General features: G+C 42.1%; 1 protein-coding gene across 1 annotated transcript in view; it reads right to left on the reverse strand.

Annotated features, from left to right (window-relative positions):
* Positions 1-15,795, reverse strand: part of LOC124612495 — a 671,121-nt gene extending 655,326 nt beyond the window's left edge. Inside the window, exon 1 of the mRNA XM_047140735.1 lies at positions 15,529-15,795. The gene's annotated coding sequence lies outside the window, so the exon portion shown is untranslated. The remainder of the gene's footprint in view (positions 1-15,528) is intronic.
* Positions 15,796-16,483: the final 688 nt, after the last annotated feature.

Consider the following 16,483-nt stretch of genomic DNA (forward strand, 5'->3'; position numbering starts at 1 on the left):
CGGCTCTGACTTCACATATGTGGATGACGTATGCGAGCGCGAGCTGGAGGAGGAATGAAACGCTCTACCACAAGAACTGCTTGCTAACCAATGTGGCCGGCAGGGCAGCATGTTGCAGAACATGCGTTACTATCCGTGGTGGTCACACCTTCTATTAAGAACTATACCACACCTTTTGTTATGTCCAGGGGACCATCATAAATCGTGGTGACTTCAATGTAATTACTGTATTTGAATAAAAGTGTAATCTCTGTTCTCATGATTCCATATTTTTTTCAGTTACCTTTTCTCTCTCTATCTATCTATCTCACATTCTCTCCGTCTGCACATACTTTAGTAGTTCTTTCTATGTGTGGTCCAAGAGAGGCGCTCTGCATCGCGGTGTAGCTTGCTCGCCAGGTTTCGAGAGGGTGCGTTTCTGGATGAGGTATCGAATATATTGCTTCCCCCTACTTATACCTCCCGAGGAGATCACGAATGTAAAATTAGAGAGATTAGAGCGCGCACGGAGGCTTTCAGACAGTCGTTCTTCCCGCGAACCATACGCGACTGGAACAGGAAAGGGAGGTAATGACAGTGGCACGTAAAGTGCCCTCCGCCATACACCGTTGGGTGGCTTGCGGAGTATAAATGTAGATGTAGATGTATCAAGATTTGTGCAACAGTGTATTACCTGAAGATTGTTTCTAGAGCTGTAGCTACATATAAATACTATATCTTACACTTTCTTAGGTAAACTCATAAAACGGAGAGGCAGGATACTCTACACGTTTCATTTAAATTTATGGCTTCCGTGTGGGGTGGCTGTAAATAAGATTGCGAACATCACTGCTTCCAAAGTTACAGACGTGCCAACGGCTTTTACACTGCAAGGCTATATAAAGTACACAGACCACACTGAAAAGTAAGCACCTTTAATAAGACACAGTTTACGCAGACGGTGAACGTTTCTTATGCAACGGGATATTGCGAAAAATAAAGGATGCTATCGAGGCCGGAGATCTTGCTGAGGAGATACTGAAATTAAGAGAAACGACAGTGTATAAATGTGGACTTAACTGCTTAGGTCAATGCGATGCTCACAAAATTACTTCTGTGAAGAAATCCATTATGACGAACATGCAAAGTGAATAAATTAACTACTTAGGTGTTACCGCAAGCGTAAATTTCCTCTTATGTACGTTCAAGTCAAAGTAGTCGAATGGTCAGGGAATGAGCGTAAGAGAGAACATGCAAGAAATCTGCACCACAGTTCTAGGCAAGGTCCTAGTGGAGATTGTTTGGCGTTGCCTTCATCTGCTCTGTTATTAAGTATAAAGTAAGTGTGTGTGTGTGTGTGTGTGTGTGTGTGTGTGTGTGTGTGTGTTGCTGATCAGTGCTTGTATAGTGTAGAGATGCTTTAGTGTTATTATGGTTGAAGGGGAGGGAGAAGGTGAAATCCGATGCCGGCAGGTATCCTACTCCTCTCGAATAACACCAAGGGTGCCGTCGAGCTCAACGTCCCCCTCCAACGGACGGATGCCCGTCAACAGTATCACATGCCCTCACTTTATGAGACGCTGCCAAGATCTTTGGAATTTAATCCAGGACATTCGCACAAAGCCTGGTGATCGGAAACTTTACACTATCACTTCTCCTTCCCTTGCCGGCCAAATACTGACAGTGAAAATGATCCACCACCAAGATTCGAACCCACTTACCTCCGAGTCGAACGCCACTGCTTAGGCGTGTAGTAGCGACCTCGGCCATGGCTGAAAGTTTTTATGTGTTATGGTCAGTCAATTGTCCTCTTATAGTACGGGCCATTTGGATTTTCACAAGTGCAATCTTTCGCTCAACTCAACGTTGGGTGTATGTCCATCCATTGTAGTGCATAATAGCACAATGTAGTTTTCCTACGAAACAGTACGATGACCTTCATGGCACACATACAGTGAAGGTGATAGGTGTTCCAGCAGTCAATCACCATCATGTTATAAAGTTAATTTACCTAACCGATACCGGTATCTTGCTTACGTTTAACTCGAATGAACGAATGCAGGAAGACCAGGAAGAAGGTTTACGCACGATAATGAACATTACCGGTTACCTGAATGAATGGAAATTGGTATCCTAGCTAAAAGAAACTCCATATTACTGACCATTCTATTCGCTACCTCTGTTTAAAAGCCTAAGAGCGAAACTGTCACCAGTTTAATAAAGCATTAAACGACGGTTGGTTGCTGTTGGAATAATTTTGCTAATCGAGGATTACATACTTTAGGTGCCCTGAACTATTGCAAAAGCAACAAAACAATAATCATTTATTGCCGGCTGGAGTGGCCGAGCGGTTCTGGGCGCTACAGTCTGGAACCGCGCGACCGCTACGGTCGCAGGTTCGAATCCTGCCTCGGGCGTGGATGTGTGTGACGTCCTTAGGTCAGTTAGGTTTAAGTAGTTCTAGGGGACTGATGACCTCGGAAGTTAAGTCCCATAGTGCTCAGAGCCAATAATCATTTATTAAAAACTAAAATACATTATATTAATATTCCACAATAATATTTATTTTATATTAAGACTAATACTGTGTATTTCAGTTATCAATACTTATATGCTTCTACAAGTATCGACAGAATGTTTCATAAATCTTATCAAATTTGCTAACGTAGCTCAACTGTCCGTCATTTACAGAAAATTAATGAACAAGTTTAAACACAACACAACACAATTGGCTCAGTCGTAAATCTTAGAACTCAACGTAAGATCACTAGTTGAGATATACCACATAAGCAGCCAGGAAAGCTATCAGTGTGTCCGAGAACAACAAAATATAAAATAAATCGTTATTGTGGTACATTAGCACTGTGCATTATAGTTTTTAATATACCTATGCTCCTCCATGTATTGACAGAATATCCCATAAATGCTATAATTACTTAGCTTCATTGAACAACACTACATCTCATACGAGACATGGTATACATACTTCAGAGACCGGAATCATATATTTTATCCGGCTTCTGATCTAATGTTGGACACATTCGGCATACAATATCATCTCTGAGATACTTACATCAACATCAGACATAAATTTGGAAACAAAATCTACAGTACCCGTTCAGCAGTGTTTTGTGAGTGCCGATACGTAGAGCACCTGTCTTTCGACGATGATCGACATAATACATTTTGAAAACATAATTGTTGTCAATCAGCAGATAGCTGTTGACCAAAACATTTGAGACATAAACCCACTGACAAAGCTAGTGTATAGGCAAGTAGATTTCGTGTAACACTTGAGAGCAGACAATAATTAAATATACGTCTGTTCAGACCCGCATCGTTGAATGAGCTGAAGGTGTTCGATACGAATCAACTGTTACTCACTTCAATGCGGAATCAATTTTACTATGAAATCAAGTAAAAAGTCGTAAAATGCACGTACACGTGCTGTCAAATCAACTAGATTATACTTACGACTGCAGTGAAAATTGCGTTGGATGTATTTGATTTCTTATTCGGTATGTTAGGAGACACGGCCATTTGCTATTTAAACGCCGCCGTATCGTAATAGTATGATGATCACCGACCGCAGACGCAGTATTACTAAAACATCTACGGGTACGTCCGTGATGAAGCATATCCGTAAGAGAAGTGACATTTTTCTGCTTCAAATGAGGTATTTAAACAGTTCCGCAGAAAAAGAGATTCATGACATATTTTGCTTTTGAGAAGCTGCTAGTTTTACATTAGGGAATAACAATCAATGGCCTTCGGAGCGGTACATACATGCTTTCAAGGAGAACATCTATGTCTGTATCAACACTCCACAAACCACTTTACAATGTGCGGTGAAAGGTATTTCGAAATCCCTGTCATTTCCTTTCCTTCCTATTCCACTTCGAAGTACTACGTGGAAGGATGACCAGCGGTAAACCTTGAATTTCTCTAATTACGTTGTTATTTCACGAGACGTGTATTGTCGGTGTCAGCCTGTAACTTACCCTCTAGGAGTTTTAACGATAAATCTCTCCGTGATGGACAGCGTCTGTTCTGTATTATCCCTGGAGTTTGAAGCTTGATCTCCGCAACGCTTGGTAAACGAACCCGTGACTAAACACCTCGCTTTCCTATCGATCTTCTTTATCTCTTCTATTAGTATTTGGTGGTAGGGGTCCAAGACTGACGAGCAATATTCGAGGATCATTCGAACAAGAAGAAAAATGGTTCAAATGGCTCTGAGCACTATGGGCCTTAACTGCTGTGGTCATCAGTCCCCTAGAACTTAGAACTAATTACACCTAACTAACCTAAGGACATCACACACATCCATGCCCGAGGCAGGATTCGAACCTGCGACCGTAGCAGCAGCGCGACTCCGGACTGGAGCGCCTAGAATCGCACGACCACCGCGGCCGGCGAACAAGAAGAATTCTGGATTCTTCCAATGAGTCTCAGTCTGCCATTGGTTTTCCATACAGTCTCCTAGACATTTAACTATCACAGTTGCAGAGTAATGGCAGCTGCAGAGTAATGGCTCTTTCCAAGTATTTGCATGCAATATATTACATTTCTTTACGTAGTCATGTCATTTTGCTGTCTCTGCAGTCTTTCTGCATTTTACCAATTTTCTGTTGGTGCAACTTTACCACATACCACACAATTATCCGCGAAGAACCTTACGGGACTTTGGTATATAATGAATAGGAGCGGCCCAACAGCACTCACTAGGACTACTTACGAGGTAACTTTTACATGTGTCGATTTTGTTCCGTTAAGAACGACGTGTTGGGTTATCTCTGCTAGGAGATTCTTAATTCAGTCGGAAGGCTCGTATTGTGTTCACTAAACGACAGTGTGGAACTGTAGGGAACACCTTCCACGAGACAAGGTACTTGGCATCTACTCGCACCTGTCTACCGTCCTCTCTATCCGAGCGAGCTCAGCTACGCATAATTTATGTTTTACTTAATACATGTGTTTACTATAGAGAAGATTTTTGTCCTCCAAAAAACGTCGTAACACGCGAGCATGAAACGTGTTCAGTAATTCTGGAACCTGCTGACGTCAGCAATATTAATTATGTGCATCTGTGTGATGACCCTTCTTGAAAGCGGGAATGACCTGCGTTTTTTTTCCAATTGCTTGGGAGACTTCAGTGCCGCAGCTACATACGATGTTATTTATCGTTATATGTGTAGAATGTTATAGATATTTCATCAGTTGCAATTTCATTTCTTCTATTGAGCAACTTTAATTAATTTTCTATTCCGCGACCACTTATCTCAATATTTTCGGCATCTGTACCAACACTGAAAGGAGGAATAGATTTACTATCTTCGGAAGGAGTTCGGTATTACTGTCCACTACCAGATATCTTCCTTTTTGGCACTAGTATGATCACATAGTGACTGAATAACTTATTTTTATACGTTCTCTGACTTTATATGAGACCAAAACCGCAGAACTGTACCAGAATTTTATCTTCGAAATCACTGAACACTTCTCGCGGCGATCTCCTTATTCTAATTTTGCCTTCGTTTAGCCTTTCCTTCTTAACTCGACTTTGAATTCGTTTAAATACTTTCTAAAATTCTCGTTTGTTTGTAGTAACTTTCTAACACGACTATTGAACCACGGCGGATCTTTCTCACACCTTGCAGTCTTCCTCGGCAGAGACATCTCTGAAAGATATTGCACAAAAATTTTGAATTCTGTCCATTTGTGCTCCACTAGTTCATCCTCAGAGATGAATGTTTGATGTGACTGCTCAGATAATCTGTATTCTGTTTTCTAGTACATATGTCAAGCAAAAATTTTTTCCTACCTTTCTCAACATTGATTTTAACGCCTGTAGTCACTGGTGTCGTGCAGTGCTCGCTCGATTGTGCTGGTAATGGTTGTCGTGGATAAAATTTGGAAACAGTAGGTATAATACTATTAAACTCGTCACCGAATGCAGGTTTTCGACATCCCTGCACCATTAACTGACAATATGAATCATGACAAAAATGTTAATCCTGAAAGGATAGAAACAGGTAATCCTCCAATCTCGGAATAACTATGCGGATGCTGTAATACAGGGATAAGTCTCACCATAAGTGTAGTGTAGACATCTATTGATATTTTCAGTTATAGTCCACAAGTCTCGATACGATGTTTTAATAATCAAAGGGACAATCTCCTAGCCCAAGTAAGGACACATCTAACATCTTTCAGTAATCGATACAGAGCTCCAATATTTCATCCCTTCTTAGAGTAATCGATAATGAACAAAATACTGGCAGCAGAGAAAGAGAGCAATACGCATTGGCGCAAAAGATCACTGCTGCACAGACAATAAAAATTCTGGTGACGAGAAAATCGTAACTCGTAACACTATATATACGACATTCAGAACAATCTTACACGAATTCTCGACTGTTGTACTAGCTTTAGTAGCTGGCACATGGCAGCCTTCCTTTATTGCAACAGGAGAGCAGGAAATTTACCCGCTATATTCCTCAGGTATTACCTAAAGGATTCTGTCCCTGCCGGCCGCGGTGGTCTCGCGATTCTAGGCGCGCAGTCCGGAACCGCGCGACTGCTATGGTCGCAGGTTCGAATCCTGCCTCGGGCATGGATGTGTGTGATGTCCTTAGGTTAGTTAGGTTTAAGTAGTTCTAAGTTCTAGGGGACTGATGACCACAGCTGTTAAGTCCCATAGTGCTCAGAGCCATTTGAACCATTCTGTCCCTATAGCTCCAGAGGCAGGTATTCTGAAAAGCACCCGATTACCATGTATGACTCGCCTTTGATGCTTACCTTCATTCACAGTACATTCGGATCTATAATAACCTTACCAGATATCATCGCCTTCTTTACAGTAATAAATACGCCGCCAACATTGGGTTCAAGCCTGTTACTGCGAATATAAATGTATTCCAATCTGAATTTAGGGTTTCGCTGCTGTTCACTTCTAGTGTCAGTTAGCTTCCTATTCCTAGCGCATATAGGCATTACTAGAATTGATAAATGAGATAAATCCCGAGACCTCACAGTGGAACAGCTATTGCAACATTACAAGCGCCCAGCTTCTCATCAGTAATTATAAGTCAATCGTTTTTTGAGTAGCGCAAATTTTTACCCTTTCTTAGGAAACACGATATAGCACTCTTCCTATCAGAACTCACGAGTTTCGTATACTAAAGAATAATCCAATGTACGATTTAGCAGAATCTGAAATCATTATTTCGAGTCGTACACAAGCACTACGGAAAACATCACTTAAGTGATCCACTTCTGATAACAACAAAATATATGAACGGGAAGAAGATAAAATTAATACGGTAGATTTTTGCAGGAGTCAAAAGTATTTTAATTTAGTCATAACCTTTAATTCCACAGACAACAATTGACTCTTCCGATGAGAAATTGTTCGGCGTCGAATTCCCGGCAACAGGTGACTATTTTAACCCAGTTAACTATGCGTAAGTCGCAGGCTGTCCAAAGCTCTGCAACTAGTATGTTTGCTAACAGTTCACCAAACCAATACTTAACAATATATCGTTGTCTGTGGACAGCGTGACGGAAATCGATCTGCTGCCACTCGAGATTAATTTTAGCTTTTTCACTTATTACAAGTTTTAAAATCTCTCAGTTTTCGTCCTAATTAAAGTGAAAATTGAATGTTGTCTTGTTTCATCCTCTTTTAAAGATCATAACACAACAGACACGCAACTGCAATTAAAGTATTGCGCTATTGGCATTAAAAAGAAAACAACGATTTAAAAAACGGACACAACACGCAAATGATCGGAGAAGTATTTCTTGGCGTCAGTAATGTTAATAGTTACTCGTTCCTTCTTGTGTTCAACGGAGCTGTCAACAAAAAGGATTATCCTCATGTAAGCGCACGCAACAAAAATTAGCGATCAAATGAGAAAGAACTTTTGACACTGAAAATGTTGTATTACGCTAAACTGTTGCAGCTATAAGAGGTATTAGACAACGTCTTAGGAATTCGATAACGCGCATAGTGCTTTGTGGCTGTTTTGCTTATTGAAATATACTTATATAAATACATATACGGTACATTAAACATCGCCAAAACATATAATACTTTCATAATAAGATGCTGTTCGGTTTACGAGACGATAAATGCGGTGGATTAAGGTCCTAATGACGAGGAATGCCTCGTTTTCATTCAGTAGTCATTTTGTAGGTCCCCAGTCGCAGTTTTTAAGATATTTAGACGACTATTCGACAAAATTATCGTTTCGAAAAAAGCTTAACGTCTTGCCGACGTCGTTGAATCCGCAGTTTCAGCAAATACATACGGGTAATCATGCAAACAGCACTAACCTTATATGAAACGATTAAACGATCGAAACTGCTGTCTCATTACTAAGATCTGCAGTAGGCTAGACTATAGGTCCATCTGGATGAGTCAGATTTAGAGTCAGAGGGAGATAAGGGCATAGGACAGCGCTTCTGTGGTGCTCAATTCAGCCATCTTAATAACAGATTTATTTTGTAAATGCCTGTAAGTTCCTTACAATACACGCACGGAATCTGTCGAAGGAAACTGCAATCAGCGTTGAGAGACCCAATGATAGCTTAATGTGACACAAGGGTCTCGAAATTTGAACAAAGAGCCAAAAGTAAACGAGATGATGAGCGTTGAGAAACACTGTTGCATCTTTTATATCACGTGAAAACCAATGTCATGTTGACAGAATTTTAAAATAAAATCTACCCGGCTTGTGATTCGTTTTGTACCGACAGCTTATATAAAACACTTCCGCAGAAAACACCAGCGGCATTTATCTCAAGTGACACAATTCATTTATTTCACAAAGTTGTGGCGATACTTGCTGACGAACAGACAGGATGGCGATCAGATTTCTGCGGAGATCTAAGCAGCTACTCAAATAACGAAACAAACAGAATGACTCGAAGATCATCGAAACGGGATCAAATCTATATCCTTTCTCAGGTACGGACCACTTCAGGTAATTTTTATGTGTCTTTAGCTGACTTTGGTGTTCCTGCTTGGAGTTGACGAAACATACGCATCTAGATGTCTAGATGCTAAATGTCATAACAGCGAGAGCACGGTGTTTCGTATACTCCGTATAATGACGTCGGTGGTATTAGTCGTAAACAAGTAGACAGCTTCGGAAATATTCATTGTGCACGTATTAAGATACTAGAAATTGCTACTTTCTTAGAAAAATCCACAATAAACCGAGAGTACAAAATTACAGTCGTACTTGTAATCCCTTGTGATCACAAATGTGTACCGATTCTTTCAGAATCTTCAACACTGTTGCGCTACAATTTAATAGAGAATAATGCATGAAAATTTCCAGAAGTTTGTTACCTCATCAGCATATAAAACTATTGTGACTGAAGTCTAGCTAACAGAGGTAACAATAAAACTTAGTAACAAAATCTTTTAGACTGATAAGAGAAGGTGTCTGCTTCTTACGGTGTAAAAGACGAATTTGAACAATTATGTATGTCCAACATGGAGATAAACCGTTCTTAAGCGTTGTTAATTATTTTCCGTCGCGTGCCCTACGCAGTCAGTTTACTCCTATTAAGATTTAGATTGAACAATTGGAAATCTCAGTGCTGTATTGTCTGTAGCCAAATTTCCCTTATAACACCCCACTGGTGATATTTCATCTACAATTCGAGTTACGTAATGCGCGTGATTTGGCTTCGAAACTATATCTTATTAAAAAATACTTTGAAATCATATCTGCATCAATCTGGACTGTTAAAATAATACCAAATAGTTTACTACGTAAGTTTTCAACAGTAAATGGTTCTGAAAAATTCAGATGTGAACATAATACATTTCTTTAACGAAATAAATTTGAACTGAACTGAGTAGCTAAACAAGTAGCATCGAACGAAATCAAAATCAATTTCTGATACACTTGTTTCGTCTAACACGATCACGTGACCATTTCTGTAGCAGACACAACTAAAAGCAGTTGTTAACGTGAGATTCTAGACATAGTGCTTGAGGCGAGTTTTGTGACGCATATATTATCTAAAGAAATGACCGACATTATTAGAATATGTTCCATGAGTATCGTTAAGATTACAAACAGTAACGGGAAACAATATAATAGAACGAGAAAAATCGAATTATTATTTGAGATCTTGAGGAGATACTGATCGAACGAGGAAAACGAAGATTATCGACAGCCGCAATATCGTGTGTGTACTGTAAGCAATGTATTATAATTCTACAGAATAAAGTGAGTTACAACTCTGCTGGAAAAAAATGGAAGTTGGAGGACGCAAAAAATGCGCAATATTTGAGCGATATAGAGTACGTACAACATCTTGCAAGAACAGAATGTTGGTTTGTGAAAAATTGTGAGTACAGTCTTTCGGCCATGACATCAATAATGTGACTATAAGAAAACACTGAACCTACGAGGGAAAATATATTAGGAACGTATCCATGTTGATACTGACAAGATGATGTCTCAAACATGTTTAACAGTATTCAGTAACAACACGGTTAGAGCGCTGCATTTATTTGGAGAAGTCAAACAGTCATTCTACGGTTATCTATTGCACGTTTCGGCATTGTAGTACAATGGGATATATAGTGTACTGAAAAATTCTGTCAGCTGTCTTGAAAACTGAGTTTTTATTAACATTCAGTCTACTTTTCGAAGCGCAACTTTATCGCCAGGGAATTAGATTGCGACTGTAGCGGCTTAATTAAGCTGTCAAAACGGAGGCTCGCGTATCTGTGAATGACGTGCTGCCCCTTCCTCCATGACACCGCAGTGTGTCTGGTGTTCACAGATCCGCACGCCCGCTCTAAATTCGGCTTGTACAAAGCACTGCGCCTCCAGTTTATGTACAGGGAAAACATGTGAAAGAACTACATTGCGATTCTGTGTACGAGGACGTAGCAAAACATTCACATATGTGGATTTTGAGACTTTTTAACAAGTCAAAGAAGGGCTTTGATTAGTAACTGAAATCCAAAGGATCTAACAGTGCTTCAAAAGGTACATAGGAAAGGCCGATAAAAACATTGCTTATTAAGATCATTGGCAGATTTCGCCATTCGACAATCCAATTGGCCTAGTAACACATCAGAACGTATGCGTAAGAAATCACTCTGTTCTTAGTAGGAATTTCAGTTGCAAAGATATGGCAAGATTTTAAACATGGCTGAAACAGCAACTGTTGAAATTCTTCACAGTAAATGATAACAGCAAAATAGTTGCAGGAAGCAACTGTTGAAATTCTTCACAGTAAATGATAACAGCAAAATAGTTGCAGGATAAAGATTTATTAACATTCTTGATCACGGTTTCGGTATATCTAAATATACCTTCATCAGAAGTAAAATACACGTGAACAGGAAGACACCTTCATTAGCAAAAACTTTGCATAGGAAGTGAGAAAGAAAAAACACTATAGCTTAAGTAACTGTAAAATTACCAGAGTATTATAAGGACAAAAACTTTTAGTCACCAAAATCACATCCTGCACTGGAGATACATAAGAACAATTGTGCCAATTGTGCCACAAGTGCTCTCTCTCGGTGAAACTGTCTGCCCTAGGGCTTTCACACCCTCTTCACGCTAGTTCAGGCGAGATAATGCTGTTATGCTGTGTTCGCATCAGCCCTCTGTCCATAATTATGTTGCATAAATGGAGGTGATGTTTTAACTACTGACAACGCATTTGGCACAATTGTTTTAATGTATCTCCAGTGCAGGATGTGATTTTAGTGACTAAAAGTTTTTGTGCTTATAATACTCTGTTAATTTTACAGTTACTTAAGCTATAGTGTGTTTTCTTTCTCAGTTCCGATGCAAAGTTTTTGCTAATGAAAGTGTCTTCCTGTTCAGGTGTATTTTACTTCTGATGAAGGTATATTTAGATATACCGAAACCGTGGTCAAGAATTTTAATAAATCTTTATCTTGCAACTGTTTGGCTGTTATCATTTACCGTGCAGCAAAGATATGAAAAAGAACACAGTCTTATGAGTCTTTTCTCTCTCCGTGTGTGTGTGTGTGTGTGTGTGTGTGTGTGTGTGTGTGTGTGTGTGTGTGTGTGAGTGAGAGAGAGAGAGAGAGAGAGAGAGAGAGAGAGAGAGATTAGAGGAGATATTTTTTATCGACTGAAGGTTGAACTGTATTAGAACAGAAGCCGTTGGAGAAAGGTATGAAGCACTATTTTATTTTAATTCCTTGATCAGTAGGATGCGTTTAATTGACACTCCGTGATCATCAATTGGTTCTACGTTAAATTATATTTACTTGATAACTGCTTGTGCGGTAGCGTTCTCGCTTCCCGCGCCCGGGTTCGATTCCCGGCGGGGTCAGGGATTTTCTCTGCCTCGTGTTGACTGGGTGTTGTGTGATGTCCTTAGGTTAGTTAGGTTTAAGTAGTTCTAAGTTCTAGGGGACTGATGACCACAGATGTTAAGTCCCATAGTGCTCAGAGCCATTTGAACCATTTGATAATTGCTTTCGTAACTACGTGCGACTTTCAGCTGTGCGAAAGCATCTGAAGACGATGAAGTTCTTCAGTGTAAGAAACTAAAGAAGAACTACCACATTCGTAACTTTTTATTATAAACAAATAATGTTCTTGCCTTTTTAAATGTGTGACAAGAGAGCCATACTGCGTTTCAAGATCGCGCAGGGCATAAGAAAGCCCATTTCTATGACATTTCAAAGTAAACAGTCAGCCACAACGAGTACATTGCTGATCACCCGATTTCATTCTCCGACCAGTATGGTCTTCAGACTGGACGAAAGTGATACATAGCTACTGAATTGAGTTACAGAAACATTTTTCGTGTAAACGTAATTTAATGTAAAGGCACCTGATGATAAGAGCACTCCCACGCATCGCTTCGTACAGAGCAAAGATATAAAAACAAAATAGTGACATTTGAATACACAGCCACGGGCCACTCTGTGCACGGCGGAGAAGACAAAGAATGAAAAACTACAAGATCGCCAGCGCTGAATTACGGAACGGTATTTACAGAGTGTGTTGTTACGTGTGGTATCCTGACCTCGTTGCCAACTGCGAGACTGGTGTACGCAGTGAAGACGGCGGGGGCGCGTGCTGGCGAGGGCTGTCTGGCCGTGTGGTGGCGTCCGCGCGGCCGCCCGTTCCCACAGCGACTGGCGGCTCCGGCTCCGGGCTCCGGCGATAATCGCCGGATCGCTGCTGGCGGCTGGGTGCGTGCCACGCACGTCGTACGTGCACCTGTCCCTCCGGCTCACCGACGCGTCTCCGGAGGCCCGCGTTGCGCAACAGTATTCGTGATCTTAAACGTGTCACTTCGACGAATTATGCATTCACCACCCTCTCCGGTATCAGGCAGTTGTGCCTTCGGCGAATAACTGAATGCAAGTACTAATACGGCTACTGGGCCGCAGGACCAGATCATCAGCTCAGTTGCTTTTAAAAGTACGTGTGGTGTGTAGGTTCTTGTAGCATAGGTTCCGGAAGCACGTTTTCAATTATTAACAACCGAAGTTAGGTGACTAAGTGTTTCCTGACTACTCTGGCTGCAAAACAATTTACGAATAAGCTAATTCACGAAACAAACGCGAAGGGATTGGCAGCACAGTACTTATGTTCTTGTCGCACCGGTGCCGAGGGAACATTTTCCGTTGTTAATAAACGAATTAATGTGACTCTACACGTTTTTTATTCCTCTGGTAGCAAAACGCTTAATTCAGACACGAGGAAATTAACGGTACGAACACTATGGACTGGGCACGAAGTCGATGCATACGTGCTTGTCAGTTTCAATACAAGCACCTGCTACCGCTTCACTTACGTTTACTGTATAGAGAGCGTCCCTGATGCAGGCCACCTGAAAGAGCGTTCAAATGCTGGACCATCTGATAGTATGATGCCGTCTGTAATCCAGAAAAAAAATCTATTGAAAATGAAGTGTGTGTATTTAGGCAACAGAAGTGAGGTTTGTATGTGAACTGAAGGACTGTTCCGAAAGAGATAAGAGGAGAAATTATAACATCGAAAGACAATTAGGTACACATTCGTTACGACGGAAACTGATGTTTACCATAACAAATGGACCAAACATGTTACAGGACTGTACGAAAACCGCGTACCAAAATTGCGTTTGCATCGTCAGGAACACGTAGTGTGGTACTTCTCAGAAAGAGGTGGACTGCCAAAAGAGACCTAATGTACATGAATTAAAATTAAAAGTTTATAATTATTTCACAGGTAAATGAAAATATGAAATATCAGATTCGTGAATTGCTTTGGCGTAAGACAGTACAAAATTTGCAGCCTTCCTCACAGAAAATTACAAAACGAACACCGTCAACGGATAAGTAGAGACACGCATCATTTTGGCCAGAGAACTAACTGCGATTTTCATCAACTGCGACATAATCGCGTATACGCACAGTCATCCAATACCGTCAGATGTTTTTTATCCCAGTCTTTGATCACAATATCAATTCTTTAGACGGTGACCGGTTTCATTCCGTAATGACCATCCTCAGATCTTTTTACACCATATTCGAAAGTGATAAGGTCATAATGACATCGTCAAAACACATAAATACAATCAGCACAGCATCGCCACCTTATTTTAGATCTATGTGACGATGCTATGCTGATTATATTTATATGGTTTGACGATGCCGTTATGGCCTTATCACTTTAGGACATGGTGTAAAAAGATCTGAGGATGGTCATTACAGACTGAAACCGGTCATCGATTAAAGAATTGATATTGTGATCAAAGACTGGAATAAGAAACATTTAATTGCGAATTTCAATGATAAAAACAGAAAAAGTAAAAATTTGAGAACTGTTGGAAGCTGCTCATACCGCTTGGTGGACTGAAAACGAAAATTACACGGAAATTTTATGCTCGTGAATCACTATTACAGAAAGCATAAACCATTATTTTAAACGCAAGAATCTATGGTGACGAGTGTAAAAGTTTCCACGGGAACATGTTGCGACGTTAGTTAGGTAAATATATATCCGCTTGAGCTATTTGCTGCTGCTATTTTATTTTACAATTTATTTTCACATTTTCTAGCTCTCAAATTGGACAAAACTGTGACGTGAAACGTGTTGTGGGCTACTACATCTACTGTGCGTGTAAAACGCTCCAAAGACGTCAAAGAAACTTGTTTTCAGAAATCGATAAGTATTAACGGTACGCTTCGGTGACTCGAAAGTGTGTAAGCAGCGGAGGTCAGTGAACGACAAAACCACACATGGCATCTTACAACAAACTGATCCAGCCCGCAAGACACTAGCTTTTTAACGGCGCTTTTTCAGTACGTATTTAACACGTGCAATTCACGGTCATATAGGAAACACTTTCGTAACAATCTGGGTGCCACAGAACTAGGTGTCGTTCGTGATTCGAGTGCCTAATAACTCCCGAAGCAGCTGTCATCGGTACCGAGAACGACGAGCGTCGCCGTGTCAGCTATTTGCGCAGTCGGCACACGTATTGGCGCATCCGGCGGGGCGCCTGCGTGTGACATGTGTAGTTTACCTTGTTAGAAGCACGGCGACTGATGTCTGCGGCGCATGGCTGGGTCCTTAGCGGCTCGCTGCTGCTCCGTCGGCTCGTTACGTCGCGCTGTGGTCGGCACTCGTCGCGTGGCGTGGCGGAGCGTCCGCGAGCTGTGTGCGAGGCGAGCTGCGTGTGCTACTTGCGGTGCCGCATAACGGGCGGCCAGTGACTGGTGGCGGTAGCTGCGCGGTGCCCGGAGCCCGGCTGCCGACTGGCCCACATGTGCTCGCGACACAGACTGAGCGGCCGAGCGCGGCGCGGCCTGCGCACAGTCGCAGCCGCCGGCCGCCAGCCGCCAGCCGGGAGCCGGTCGCTGGAAGCCGAGCGGCCAGCGGGCGACCAATAGGCGGCCCGCCGCGAGGGGGCAACGACCAGCGGCCAGCCAGCCGCCACCAGGGGAAAGGAATTCACAATTATTATTCCGGCCGTCCGTCCGTCCGGCAGGCCGGCCTGGCCGCCGGCTTCACACACACACACACACACACACACACACACACAGCGAGACGCGCACGGCCCCCTCCGTGCTGCCGAGTCGTCAACAACGCGCACGTCGACGACGCCTTGCCCCACCTCGGCGCCCTGGGAGGCTGGGAGGGGATTCCAGACATTCTCCCCAGCACAGACAGACTTCTCCCACCTTCCTCACACTACTGCTCCTCTCTCTCTCTCTCTCTCTCTCTCTTTCTCTCTCACCTGCTCCCCCCCTATCGCTCTTCAACGACGCGGTCGTACTTCTGCCTTGCAGGTTAATAGAGCGCCGACGGCTGACTCAACACGGGCACGGCAGGCCGCCTAACCCAGAGGCCCCCCACGCCCCGCAGCGTAGCAATGTTGATAGTTCTTGCCCGAAATGTGCGTCGCAGGGCTGTTCTCCACACGAGCGGACTATGGGTGCGAAGCTAATGTTCCTGTTCCTACCGTGCGTTGAAGTCTC

This window comes from Schistocerca americana, chromosome 1 (genome assembly GCF_021461395.2).
Source record: "Schistocerca americana isolate TAMUIC-IGC-003095 chromosome 1, iqSchAmer2.1, whole genome shotgun sequence".
In the NCBI taxonomy this organism is placed as follows: domain Eukaryota; kingdom Metazoa; phylum Arthropoda; class Insecta; order Orthoptera; family Acrididae; genus Schistocerca; species Schistocerca americana.